Source organism: Varroa destructor, unplaced genomic scaffold (assembly GCF_002443255.2).
Source record: "Varroa destructor unplaced genomic scaffold, Vdes_3.0 BEIS01000001.1, whole genome shotgun sequence".
NCBI lineage: Eukaryota > Metazoa > Arthropoda > Arachnida > Mesostigmata > Varroidae > Varroa > Varroa destructor.
Genome location: NW_019211454.1, coordinates 51,954,166 through 51,966,805, shown reverse-complemented (window position 1 = coordinate 51,966,805; position 12,640 = coordinate 51,954,166). Strand labels below are relative to the sequence as shown.

General features: G+C 49.0%; 1 protein-coding gene and 1 long non-coding RNA gene across 9 annotated transcripts in view; one reads left to right on the top strand and one right to left on the bottom strand.

Moving 5' to 3' along the window:
• zfh2 (Zn finger homeodomain 2) overlaps positions 1 to 12,640 on the top strand; it is a 62,708-nt gene that overhangs the window by 15,435 nt on the left and 34,633 nt on the right. The window lies entirely within an intron of this gene.
• On the bottom strand, positions 4,763 to 10,823 carry LOC147758790 (uncharacterized). Its single transcript, XR_015320380.1, has 3 exons — positions 9,172 to 10,823; positions 8,890 to 9,030; positions 4,763 to 8,798 (listed from the first exon to the last, which is right to left on the bottom strand). It is a non-coding gene; the product is annotated as an uncharacterized LOC147758790 (long non-coding RNA).

Genomic DNA, 12,640 nt, shown 5'->3' with positions numbered 1-12,640 from the left:
TGGTTCGCTGCGCCTCTCCAAATGGAGAAAAATCTTCGTTTTTTTTGATCGTTTGTTGTTACTGTACCTTCACCTACACCGAGATGTCTCATTGAAGTCGGTTTATAAGCGAATAATAAAAATCCCGTCGTTATTTTTTCTCTTGCTACAGTCTAGAATGTGGGCAGACATAAACATGAAAGCCATAACACATAAATGACATTCGTAAAAAGTCTAAATATGTAATAGAAAATAATTCTGTCAGCATATGGCGTCGAACTCAACGAACAATTGATGCACACTTTAATCAAGCCTATATTAGGCATTTTGTTTAGCCTATATCTTGACGAAGTCATGCACTGTAACGCTATCAATCAATTACTATGTAAACGGACCTTCTTCACCCTCGAACTAAACGAAACTAGTAGACGCTTGAATATAGGCGAGTGGCCCAAGCCGGAGTGTTGTTTAGCCGCTTCCGCTGCTGAAGGCTTTAGCTGGTGCCGTCATCGACACAACGCGTACAAGCTAAGCGTTGACTCGGGAGCCATTTCGCGAGGGAACAACCAAGCCGTTGACAGCCAGTCATTCTGGTGTCGTTTAGGGTGACGCGCGAATGGTATTGTTGTTATCGTCGATACCCCTGCAGCCGCTAGTGCCGTAGTTAGCGGCAATAGCGAGGTAGTTATTTGTAATACTTACTTACACGGTCAGTCAGGGGTCGCGCACTCGAGTCTTTTCGGGCTTGTCGGATCGAGCCGCCGCCTTTTCATTGCTTGCCTTGACGGCGTCCCGCGGATGTAGACCAGCGCGAACAGCCCATGTTTGATCAGCTGCTGGTCCCGAACTCGACGATATACCTACCGGCTGATTCTAGTCGTAGCGGCTTTTTGCTGTTAGTGCTATCGCCGTGATTGGCGATGTCGCTGCTGGTCCGCTACTGTTGGGCCAAGTCGGCCAGTAAGGAAGCACACGCAGCAGAAAAGGCAGTATCCACTGCAGAAACGGCGGCAGCAGCCTTCATCTTACGGCGCTGAACAGGTGCTGCCTTGTGTGCCTGTTTTTTAGCTCATTCTGAGGAGGACTCGCTCACTCACTCACACTGAGTGACTGACGACAAGATCAAGCAGGTAACACACACGAGAGTACCTTGCTAGTGCTGGTGACATCGTCATCGTCAGCAGCGTCATTAACATAATCAACAATAACAGCAACTACCGACGATAACAATATTCTCATAAATAGGAATATGATGGACACGATGGTGATGGTGCAGATGATGAAGAAGATCCGGTCGATGCAGATGAGCTGTATGAAGTTCTGATGCCTCGCAATAGTTGACTCCTCCTATTGGCCGGCATCATCGGCGTCGCTGACTTAATGACAGTCTCCATCGTTGTTTGATTTGGACACGGCTACCGTTACCGCAACGGCTGCTGCTACTCTACAATCTCAATCTGTTGTGAAGTTTCTTCTGACATGGCTGTGTCTCCGTGGCTAGGAGAGTAATTCCTGGCGTTAGCTTGGTTTTCTTAGACAGAAGCTTCATTACTAGGGGGAACTTCAACATAACGACTTGGGCAAGTTTTATGTCGGCCTGTTAAATGACGATCAACAGTAGAGGGTTTGTGGATTAATTGACCAGATTATTGTGTTATATATATACATATATATATATACAACTGCTCGCGCTAATATCCATATCCATTCCCATACGTCCATTTCTACGTCTGCCTGCTCCCCCCCCCCCCCCACTACGTAGACGGTTACGTGATGATGACATTATAGGAACTGCTATGCACCAGGCGACCTGGACAGAAAACTTTGGTAGTGGATTCTGCGTTGTAGCTTAGACAGTCATGAGCATCGCAGTCTGTTTTTCTGTCAGCGTGCTGGTGATACCTAGCGTTAAGGTACTAAGGCTACGGCAGCTGGGTGCCGATGAAAGTGCGCGTGCCGCCTTTCAGCCGCTCAGATGATGCAGTAAAGCTGTCGCCAAAAGGTGCAAAATGTCAGCACTGAACTACGTTATCGAGCTGCTGCTCTTACGAGCGTAAAACTACTACCTTTACCGTCGCCCCTCTACCACCACTGAAGTCAACAGCAAGCAACGTCGTTTGGTGACGCGTTGACGGGCCCTTGATGTCGGCTTCAATACACACCTACCTAACACCGCGCCATTGGCACTCACACACCAGACCGTATCGGCACATCACTCGATCATCAGCCGTGTTCCGCCTCTGCATCCTATCGCCATCCCCATAAAATCTCACTCATCCCTGCTAAACCTGATTGCACCGTTTACAGAAACGAAGGGCTAGAGAGCATACGCTATGCAGACAACGATGCGATGACATTGCCTACCTACCTACTCCTACAATTGCCTGCGATTAGCTAGCCTACTCCGTCTTCGCAACCAGGTGCCAATCACACAAGTGAACATGGCGTGCTTGCTGAATGTGTGGGTCGTCTACTGGGTCGATCTGTAAGAGTGCGCTTTTGTTTGTTGCTGTGCCTGCTACACCGACATCGGGGTGGCTTCGCAAGCTCCGTTTTCTGTTGTTTTTGTTCAGTTCTTAGAAAACCAACGGCGACACAAGCTACGCTCGCGCCGCTGCATCCGCATGATACTGGACCCAGCTAGCCACACGGTGTTCAGATTTCAGTTCTTTCGGATTGAGTAGAAATAGCAGCAGCACTAGTTCAGAATCGACTCCCCACTACCACCTCCACCCCCAATCCCCTTTCGTCCCTCTGCCGTTGCTGGAATTCTATCAGCAATGCTCGATGTGCGAGTCCTTTTAGTGGCTAATATCGAGCCGGTCGGAGATCGTCAAAGAGTTGGCATTACACTTCGAAGATGCTATCGCACCTGCTCGATCATAGAAGTCTCATCGAAACTGGGTAGAGCTCCCGAGTGGCATTGTCTTTTAGGGTAATTTGGATAGGTTTGGCTCAGCTTACAGTCACCTAGAACTGGAGATCGGCTAAACCTGGAGAATACAGCCTCAACTAGTATTATCTATCACTAAATTTACTATATACGAGTGCAACCAGTGCCGCCACCTGGTGTGTTCTCTTGCTATCCCCGCAAAGTGCATTTTTTTCAGCTCGATTCGAAGCTTTTCGTTCATTTTCATCTTCTCTATTTATATAGCCTTTTCACTTTTACCCGCTCGTTGTGAACCAGCCCGCCCAGCCACCGGAGAGTCAGCTTACAGCATTTCCACGTTTTACTTTTACAGTCGGTATGAAAGAAGCAGCACCATACCGCAAAACCTTTCGCGCACACCTGAGATCAGCGGGGGGTGCAAACAACGCCGGAACGCGCAAATACGCCCCAAGCATCACCAATCAGCTTCACTTGCATTACCTGCATCACCACCAGCAGCGTAACTTAACCACCTTCGTAAATAAGCTTTGCATATTCGCTCTATCACTCTTCGTCCCTCGTTGTCTTTCACAGCGATTTATCTGTTTAGCCTGTGTGCTGAGAGATGTTTTTACAGTCCGTTCGATATGAAAGGACTTTAAGGGCAACGTCAAGAAGTGCCAGTAGGACTTGAGGAATCGTCACGTTAATTTTTGCTGGCTAGTTGCTGGAATGCAACGAAACAGATTATAATGGGTCGTCATTTCCATTGTGGATAGGATGCGGCCGAGCATAGTACGTTAGATAGAAATTCTACGAACGGCAGGCACTTGTTACACAATCAGTCCATTTACATTCCTATTGAGTCGCTAACTGAACGTGTATCTGTGTGATGTTAAACAGATAACAAGTTGTGTACTTCATTTGTGCTGTTTGTAGGCAATAGTTGTTGTCTATCGCGTGTTGTCGGCCGGTCATCATATTTTATTTAAACTCGATATTGTTTTTGTTTGCATAATGTATCCACACGGACTAATATCATAGTCTGGCTAATGGCCGCTCTATCTGTTGTACAATATGTCCACTGTTAGCGCCGTTTGGCACAGGCAATTCATAGCTTTTTAAGCAGCAATAACCGGGTTGCCGGGCCAAGGGGAACAAGCGTGCCCAGGCTAGCTTGCGTCTGCTTGTATATGCGTATGTCCGCGTCTTACCACCGGCCCTATACGGAAGTCGTCGCTCGTTTCTACTCTCATACGTCTCAGAATTCTTGCTTTATCCTTACTTTTCCTGCAGATATTGATCATTCGAGTGCCGTGAACGCCGGTTTTGGCGTCATCGTAAATTGGTCTTATCGTAGACCGCAACAGCTACAGTCGTAGACGCGGTTTTCGGGGCTGCTCGAATACGCCAATTGCCCAGGCGTTCGAACCCAAAGACTGTCTGAGTTTCCGTACGAACGCGACTCGTCGAGCCAGCGTTGGCCATGGTCGCGACCATACAATCTCTGCCCGTGGCCAAGAGAGATGACTATAGAAAACAAAGTAAAGTCGTGAAAGAAGGAAAGGACGCGTTCGAACGAGCAAAACCAGTAAACGAATGAACGGCTTACGGAACGGCATCATATAGCAGCCATGTAGCAGGCATACGGCGACGGCTGCGAGACCATAACTCGAATAAATCACTGAGCCCGCGCTCTTCAAGCTAGAGAGCTAGCGCCGAGGGCCTCACTACACTCCTGTGGACTCAGCGAGAGGCAGGCGAAACCGCCTCCGCGCCGACCAGACAGCAAAGCTGCCACGACTGATGCTGTTGTTGCTGCTGCTGCTGCTGCTGCTGCGGTGGTATGATCTCTGTCTACAACAGCAGGAGGCTAAAACCATTAACGAGGCTAACACCATCACGAGACTTTCGGCTAAATGAGCCCTACCGCGTCTAGTACTATCACGCATGGCTGGGTGTGCATTCGGTGCCGTCTTTCTCTCTGCCGGGCTCTATCTGCCTGTTTGCATGATTCGTGCGTGAGCGTGTACGCGACTCATGCACTAAAAAAGATAAAAGATGCCGGAAAAACTGCGCTATAAGGATAATGAGGGCTAGCGCCGTCATTTCTACTAGATCGGACTGCCAATGCAATAGAGGCAATTGCAATGACGATGACTATTGCTTATCTGCGATAACAATGAGGTTTGTGATTCTGCTGACACCAGAAAAACCAGTTGTTCTTCTAGCCAGGCCTTGCCCGCTCGTCTGCCGTTGGTCGGTCCCTCGAAGGTTCGATGAGCCCTAGAAACTGTATACGATCACTACGGGTGTAGAAGAAGCTGCTGTTGCCGCAGCGGCAACGGCTGGAGTTGGTAGAGTTACAAATAGCCTTTTCGTCGTTTGCGGCTGTAGTTGCCGAAGCCTAGGACAGGACATGGCCGGCGGCAAGGGTGAAAAGCATCGGCCAATCTCAGTTAGTCGCAGTCGAACCAAGCTAACCCGCGCGACACTTAACTACGCGGAGATATCTGTTCAAGTGGTCATCTTTGAGCAGTGGGCACCCTCCGCAGACTGCAATCTGCGCGTGATTGACCTGTTAACAAACGGTACCGCCGCATCAAGTACGCGAGCACGATGACGCTGCATGGACGGACGATCACACCAATGTTTCAGCAATATCAGCATCGACGATAGTCAACAGTCAGACCTCTTTATCGTTACGACCCGTTTCTGCTGCTGCCGTTTCTACTAGTACTACTAATACGTGCTAGCGTTAATGCTTGGCATCATCTTACGGTTCCTGTTGTTGAATTATCTAATGGCCTTCTACCAGTGCCTTTTTACCGATTCAAACAGATTACGAGTAGATGCAAATGCGCCCAGAAAACTGCTAAACCAAATATAAAGACGTGTACAATAAACACTGCGACGCTACGGACGCAGAACTGTTCCAGTATATATTATGGCACGCTTTTTTTTTTATCGTTGTGACTGTAACGTGACTGTTGTTGCGATTTTGTTTCTCGGCAAAAAAAAAAGTCAAAAAGATCAAAACAGACGAGGCCGAGAACTGCTTAACGGAGCGGACATACATACGCACGACCCGATATCATATGTAAATATGTATGTAGATATATAGATGGAAAGTAAGCATCCAAATGAAATCAGCCTGACATAACGAGAGAACCGATAAACACGCTGAAAGAGATACATGAAGACAGTTGGTACTGAATCTCTTTCCGCGCTCGCTCTCTCTCCCTTTCTCTCGCCCTGGCGGTAGGCAAAAAAAGCTTGTGTTGGGATGACGGATCTCGGGGCCTCTCGCCCCCTGGGTAGTTTACATGTCGCTACACCGACGAGGATCAGCGCTGCAGCAACAGCAACGGCCGCAGGAACAGTAACAGCAAAAGTCACCATAGCAGAGTCAAAACATGATCGAAAAAGCGGAGGGAAAATCGCACGCTCCGCTGTAATAATAATGGCGGCGCTGGTAAGCTGCCAGTGTGACTCTCAAATCTGGACAAGGAACATATGCAGGAAAAGAAAGATTATATCAAACCCGTTTTTGTTGTCGATGTGCCGTATCTCTGTCCGCTCATTCGGTTCATAGGTTATTGGGAAATAGCGGACATAGATATTTTTGCTAGAGGGTTCGCGTAAAGAAGCAGTGCTATTTTTCCAAATAATGCTGTGACTACACTGAAATTTCATTTAACGGTCTCGTCTGTGTAGGTGTATGAATTAATGCCCGTAGCGCATCTGAAGAGACGGCGCGATATCCTTAAAGATCAGAGTTGGATATAGACTTTTCAAGATATGTTGGCCCTTTGCACAATGTCGGTCGTGCGACCTTCAACGGCTAATATTCAAGTAGCTATTATTCTATTCTACAATCAAATCTATTATATCTATGAAAGATCGAGTGCAAGCAGCAGGCGTTAACAACGCGCTTTCTCTTTGGTCTATGATTTTCATCCGTACGTTGCATACTTGTGGCTTGGCTTAACTTGGTTAACGGCCGGGCTTAGCGCGGCACGATTTGAGAGAACTACTCAATAATATGGCAGTTCGTCTGTTTCGAGGCGGGTTCATCCGGCAAGAAATGTGTGTTGTTTGGTACGGCGCGCAGCGTCGCTGATCTCAAACATGGCAGCAGCGGTAGCATGATCATCACAACTACCATCTCCGGCACCAACGGCAACTGCTATGGCCGTCGCCGGTTCAGCAGCGATTCAATCGCACGCTGGTACGTGTGGTTGTGAACTCAATCGGATGAGTATGATAACGGGTGATTCGGTGATTTTTTTCCCATACACAGCCTCTCCAGCCGTACGAGCGAGTCTGCCGGCGAAGCAAAGCAATAGCAGTTACAGGCTCGAACTGCGTCCTATATCAGGGCACCTATTGATGAGGTTTAGTTGCGCATTGGCAGACGTTCAAAATGATCGGGTCGGCTTAGAGGGTGTAGCCGGCTCTGTGAAGCCGAATTGGCCGAGGATCTGGTCGAACAGCCAGTCCATCTGAACGCAGATCTAGAAAGACACCACAGACATCTTGAGAAAAGCCGCTGGAGAGCGTAAAGTAGTAGCATGGCGGAATGGTACCGTATTCCTCGCATTAACCTCTCTGCTGTGCACGGTCTCTACCCTGACTACTGCGAGCTCTAAGGGCGAGAAAGAACCAGCGATATCCGCTGCTAACATTAAAAAGAGGCTTCTGGAAGTAAAATAAGATAGAAAAGTCTGCTGCCGCGGGCGCGATCCTGTTGCTTCGAAGCTAAACAACACCAACTCGTAGCTGTTTACTTTACGCGCTTCTAATTGGCGCCATGGACGCTGGGATAGGCTGGCAAGGAAACAAGTGGAAAGAGTCATTTTCATAATTCAAATTGGTAAGCTATGCCTAGCTAAGGAACCTAGTCCGCAAAATTTCAAGTGAAGCAAGCTAGGTAACAGCAGTACGATGATACGTCTCCGGGGAAACTACGACATCACTGCTACCACAAACGGATTAAGTCAGAGCTTACTCACCGAATAAAATATGCATGATCCTAACTGGGGCACACCGGCTACGAAAGCTCGAAGCATATCTAATCCGACTTGTTACTAAGGTAAAAAAGGAACTGCCTATAATTACAGTATAATAATATGTACAGATGGCTAGCGAGCTTATCCGCAGTGAAGAGCTACGATTTAACTTTGCCAAATGTCTACTATCATTATTTAATACTAATTTATAACGGTGTCAAGAGCTTCTGCAATGACGGACATGCTGCGCATTGTGTTGCCTTTCCTTTCAATTCAATCGTATTGTTTACTACCGCTGGACATACAATATATGCAGGACACGTCCGTACGAATCAGGCGGACTTGGATTCGACTGTACAGGATTTGCCGAAAGGTTCATCTGGCCCCAATGTCATCCGTACCTTCCCATGAAAAAGAAAAGGACTAAGGCGGAAAAAAACAGCGAGAATTAACGTCAAAGAAGTCGAAAAGTGACACCGTGTTGCTAGCCAGCTAAGTCCATACCCTATCGGTGTCTAACTCTTCGGTGCTGATTTGAAGCTGAATTAGTGGTACAGCAGGGGTGGCAGCACTGCGACCAGCTGCAAAGCGCACTTTTCCTATTGCTGTATGAAGCTGGCGTACGGCGGAGTCATGGAGTTCCTGTTCGGCCGTCCTGATTGTCTCAAATGACTGTCTTCTCGTTGTCGCGGTGGCACTTCACTCGTCGGTGCCCTCCAGTCCGCCTCGCTATGGATTGACCGGTGCGATCAGCTCGACGACGACGACACCGACGACCGTTGATGGCAATTAGAGAATCTCCGAGGACCTCGTCCGTCGATAAAGATATCCTCCGAAAGCGACCTGTTTCCCGTTTGGCGTGTCTGCAAGTCTCGAAACGAAGTAACGATGGACAGTGGCATCAGTGGCTGGAATAGCGGCAGTTGGAGGCCGGGCTGTAAGAGACGAGAAAGCGCATACTGTAAAGTAGTAGGGCAGAGAGGCGTCGGAAAGCTGTGTGTCTCACTAGATGTGAAAGAGACTTACCTTTCGAAGCAGGCTACGCACGGGTGTATTTCGAGGAAGAAGAACTGATCTCTTGAGGATGTGTCGTAATTAACTCTAATGCACTTACTCCTTTGTGAAGACGAATTAAAAAAAATAGGCTCCCTTAGTCGATAATAGTGCCTGCAACAGAGACAACAGAACCAGCAGTACTATAGTTTTGAACGGAATCGAACATTTCTTTTTCGGAATATCTTTCTTTTTGTCATTTATTAGTACAACAATAATAACACTGTATTACTATGTATGTGCAAAGATACGTACGATATACAGGCTGGTACCCAAACTCAAGCAGAATGAGACATTGAGGCTCAAAATGTTCCATACATTGAAGTGCGCGTTCTTCCTGCGTTAGATGGGTTGATTCAACGAGCTCTATAATATAGGAAAAGAGAAAGATTAGTTAGTAGACGCTGGGAGCTGCATCCGCGAATGCGGCAACTTACTATTGTGTTATAGTTTAGCAGAGGCCTCCTTAGATTGAGCCAAGCATTAGGGAACTATGATGGCATCATATTGGTGACATGGCTGGTCCAGTCAAGGCATTGCATTAATTGTGGTCTGCGGTTGGGGTCTGAGTCGGACTTCTGCTTTTCGCCGATTTGGGGACGAGGCGGCGACCCAGCACTTGGTGTTAGCAGTGGAACCGCCGGCGGCGGCGCCCGCGCTAGCTGGGAACGACAACGCTCCGATATAGATGCCCGGAGACATAGAGGAAAATGAAGGCTCACACTTAGCTAGATATCCGCACGCAGGCACACGAACCAACGCTCAGATATAAACATTCACATATATAGCTATACCGCCTGGGGTTGTGGCCCACACGATTACCACTACCGTAGCGGCCGCCAGCAGCAGCACTGGCGAGCGTAGCTGAACAACGCCAGAATGGCGATTGTAGCCAAGCATGCGTCCATAGATCACGGCGTTCATTAATGGTTAGCCCGAGATGGCCGCAATAGTGGTCGCTTGGTTCGGCGCTTAGCCATCAGTAGATAGACGATGGCCGAGAGCGAGAATCAACAGCAGCAGTATCACGGAGACTGTGGCGGCGGCGGCGGCAGTGATCATAGCTAGTGCCATAGTAGACTGTATACTGGCCAGTCTGTGGTGCTGCCGGACTCGGACAGCGATCGGCTCCCGCAGCCGGCTGCGAAGCGACCAGGATTCGAGCCTCCTTTCTTCGATGAGTAACGCGGCGTTCGACAGATGTCCGGCATGTCTGACGCCGCTGCTGAGGCCGGTCCTACGATGCCGTTGCTGGATGTCGTGTGTGTCTATATGCTGGTCCTTACTGGCGGGCTAGTGAATCCCGTGGAAGTATAGTGTAGCAGCGATCGGCCGCTCTCAGTATTTGGTCGGGTGCATTCGGAAAGAGCGACAGCGGCAAGGAGCACCAGCTAAAGCTGCAAGCAGAGCTGCCTGCGGGAAGCTTGGTCGCTCCTCCTCGTCGCTCTCGTTTGCTTGTCGTCCGCTCAATAGAGGAAAAGTAGCGTTACACCGAGGGTGACCAGGCCGGCCAGGGTCGCGACCAGTGGCTAGTAAAGTAGTCCCAACCTCCATCTTTCCCTTAAAGATGATAACGACAACGACGACAGCGATAGCGACAACCATGACGACATCGTCGACAGCAGCGACCACGATGTCGAGGACGGCGAAAAGGACGAAGGAGATGAGACGAACAAGCAGTAGAAGAAAGAGCCAGGACTAGGATGAGAAAGATCAAGCCCGCTCCCGTCACTGGAGTGTGCGCAAGCGACAACAGGGAGCGCCTACTGCTATAGCGACAACAACAGCGCGTAGCTCTCGTAACTTGTAGGACACGCAGAGATGCGACAAGCAGATAGACGGGCGACCGGGTGACCAAGCAAGCAACGGGCATCGACAATCGACAGTCACCCGCCAGGTCGAGTGAACGACCAAGCAAAACGATGTGAGGCGGTTGGAGCGGCAGCGGCGACCTGACCAAACGGCCTGTAGGCGTCAGCGGACAACGAGGAAGGGCCAAGGAAAATAGCCAGACGCGACAGATACATTGACATACGGACACAGAGAGAAGGAAAAGGGGGGGGGGGGGGGGTACAAGGGCACCGATAGACCGATGCAGGCAGGCAGGCAGGCAGACAGCAGCCGAAAACGAGCGAGAGAAAAAGATGGAGCAGCGAAGCAAACAAATGTTGAACCAATAGTAATAAAAATGCTAGGCCGTCGCACTTAGACGAGCTGAGTCATCATTTCTTTCGACTCAAACAGCGACGGTAGCGGCGCCAAAAGAAGCAGTACGCAGCAACTATCCAACTGCTAATGGTATTGTATTGGATTTGGCTGTTACGGTTAACTTGGTCATTGCCTGCTGTTGCTGCTTAGAAGGTCTACCACCACTCTACTGGGGGATAGGGGTGGGTAAGACGAGGAGGATAGGACGGCAAGGGATATTTGGGGAGCTGCTGGGGTGGAGCAAAGATCTGAGAAGAGAAATGCCGCGGAGTGTAAATATGGCCAAGAAAAAGGTTAGATTGAGTTGGATTGGGTGCGTCTAGTGAGGTTGTGAGGTGTGCAGCCAGCGGCGGCCCTTCGACGATAAGCCTCGTACTTGCTTTCCAACTGCTGCTGGCGCTGCTTTTATTACTATTATACTTTCATTATAACTGCTATCATCATTACATGTCTGCGCATAGCTTGCAGTTATTGGGAAGAAAGAAAAATTACCACTAGTCGAGTTAATCGAACCATAATATTATCAGTATTGCAATGCAGTCTACATGTCTATACATGGATTTGTATACATATACGTTATCGGCTAAAATTCGATGATGGTTTCTATATTAATTGGTAGATCACTATAGCTGGTACTAACTGTAGCAGAAGTAGAGCGGCGCATGCACGTGATACAATAGTCGTCTTGTGATACGTTGACTGGCGGTTTACCAATTCGTCGAACACGACGCCTGCGGCAGCTTTGCGCTAGATCCAAGACTGAAAGGAGGTGCGCTTTGCTAGAAAAAGCTTCGCCTGCCGCAACAGCACACGGCAGAGAAAAAATAATGACACACCAACCAGTTCGAGTACACTACAGATCAAAGTCGAGAATGGCGAAGAGGAGAACGGAGGAAGGCTGGGGCGAGAGGCCAGCGAAGAAAGCGAGCCACCATTGCCGCTACTGCTACAAACAGCGGTTGGTAATGGCGCACTAGTGCGGCCGCAGCGTCATCAATGAGTACTCAGTCATAGGCTGATTGTGCGAAGACGCCTGTCTGAACCAGTCGCCGTTGCTAGAGCCATGGGACCGGGTCGTAGCTTTCCTGGTGCTGCCATAGTGTTATTGTGTGGCGGTGGCAGATGCGTGACGCTCTCTGCGTTCACGCCGGCTGCTGCTCACTCAATATAAGGCCTGTTGTTCTATCGGCAATGCCCTGCGGAAAGATCTCGACGATGAAAAGGTTTGTTAAAATGAAGATGGAAAGACGGTGGCTGTCGCGGCAGCGGCGGGGGCGAAACGGAGGAACCAATGGACTCAGTCAGCGAGAAAAAGATCTGGGACAAACAGGGTGACGGACAGGCAGACGTGCTGTTCGAGGGTTTCACAAACTGTCTATCTATATATAAATAAAAAGCATACGTGGTAGAACATACTTATGATACATATAGCAGTACATGCATTTATTTTTTAGCAAAAGTCACATGCATCTACGACTAGACATTCGCAGTGACTGAATGACTGAGTCCATTGGCT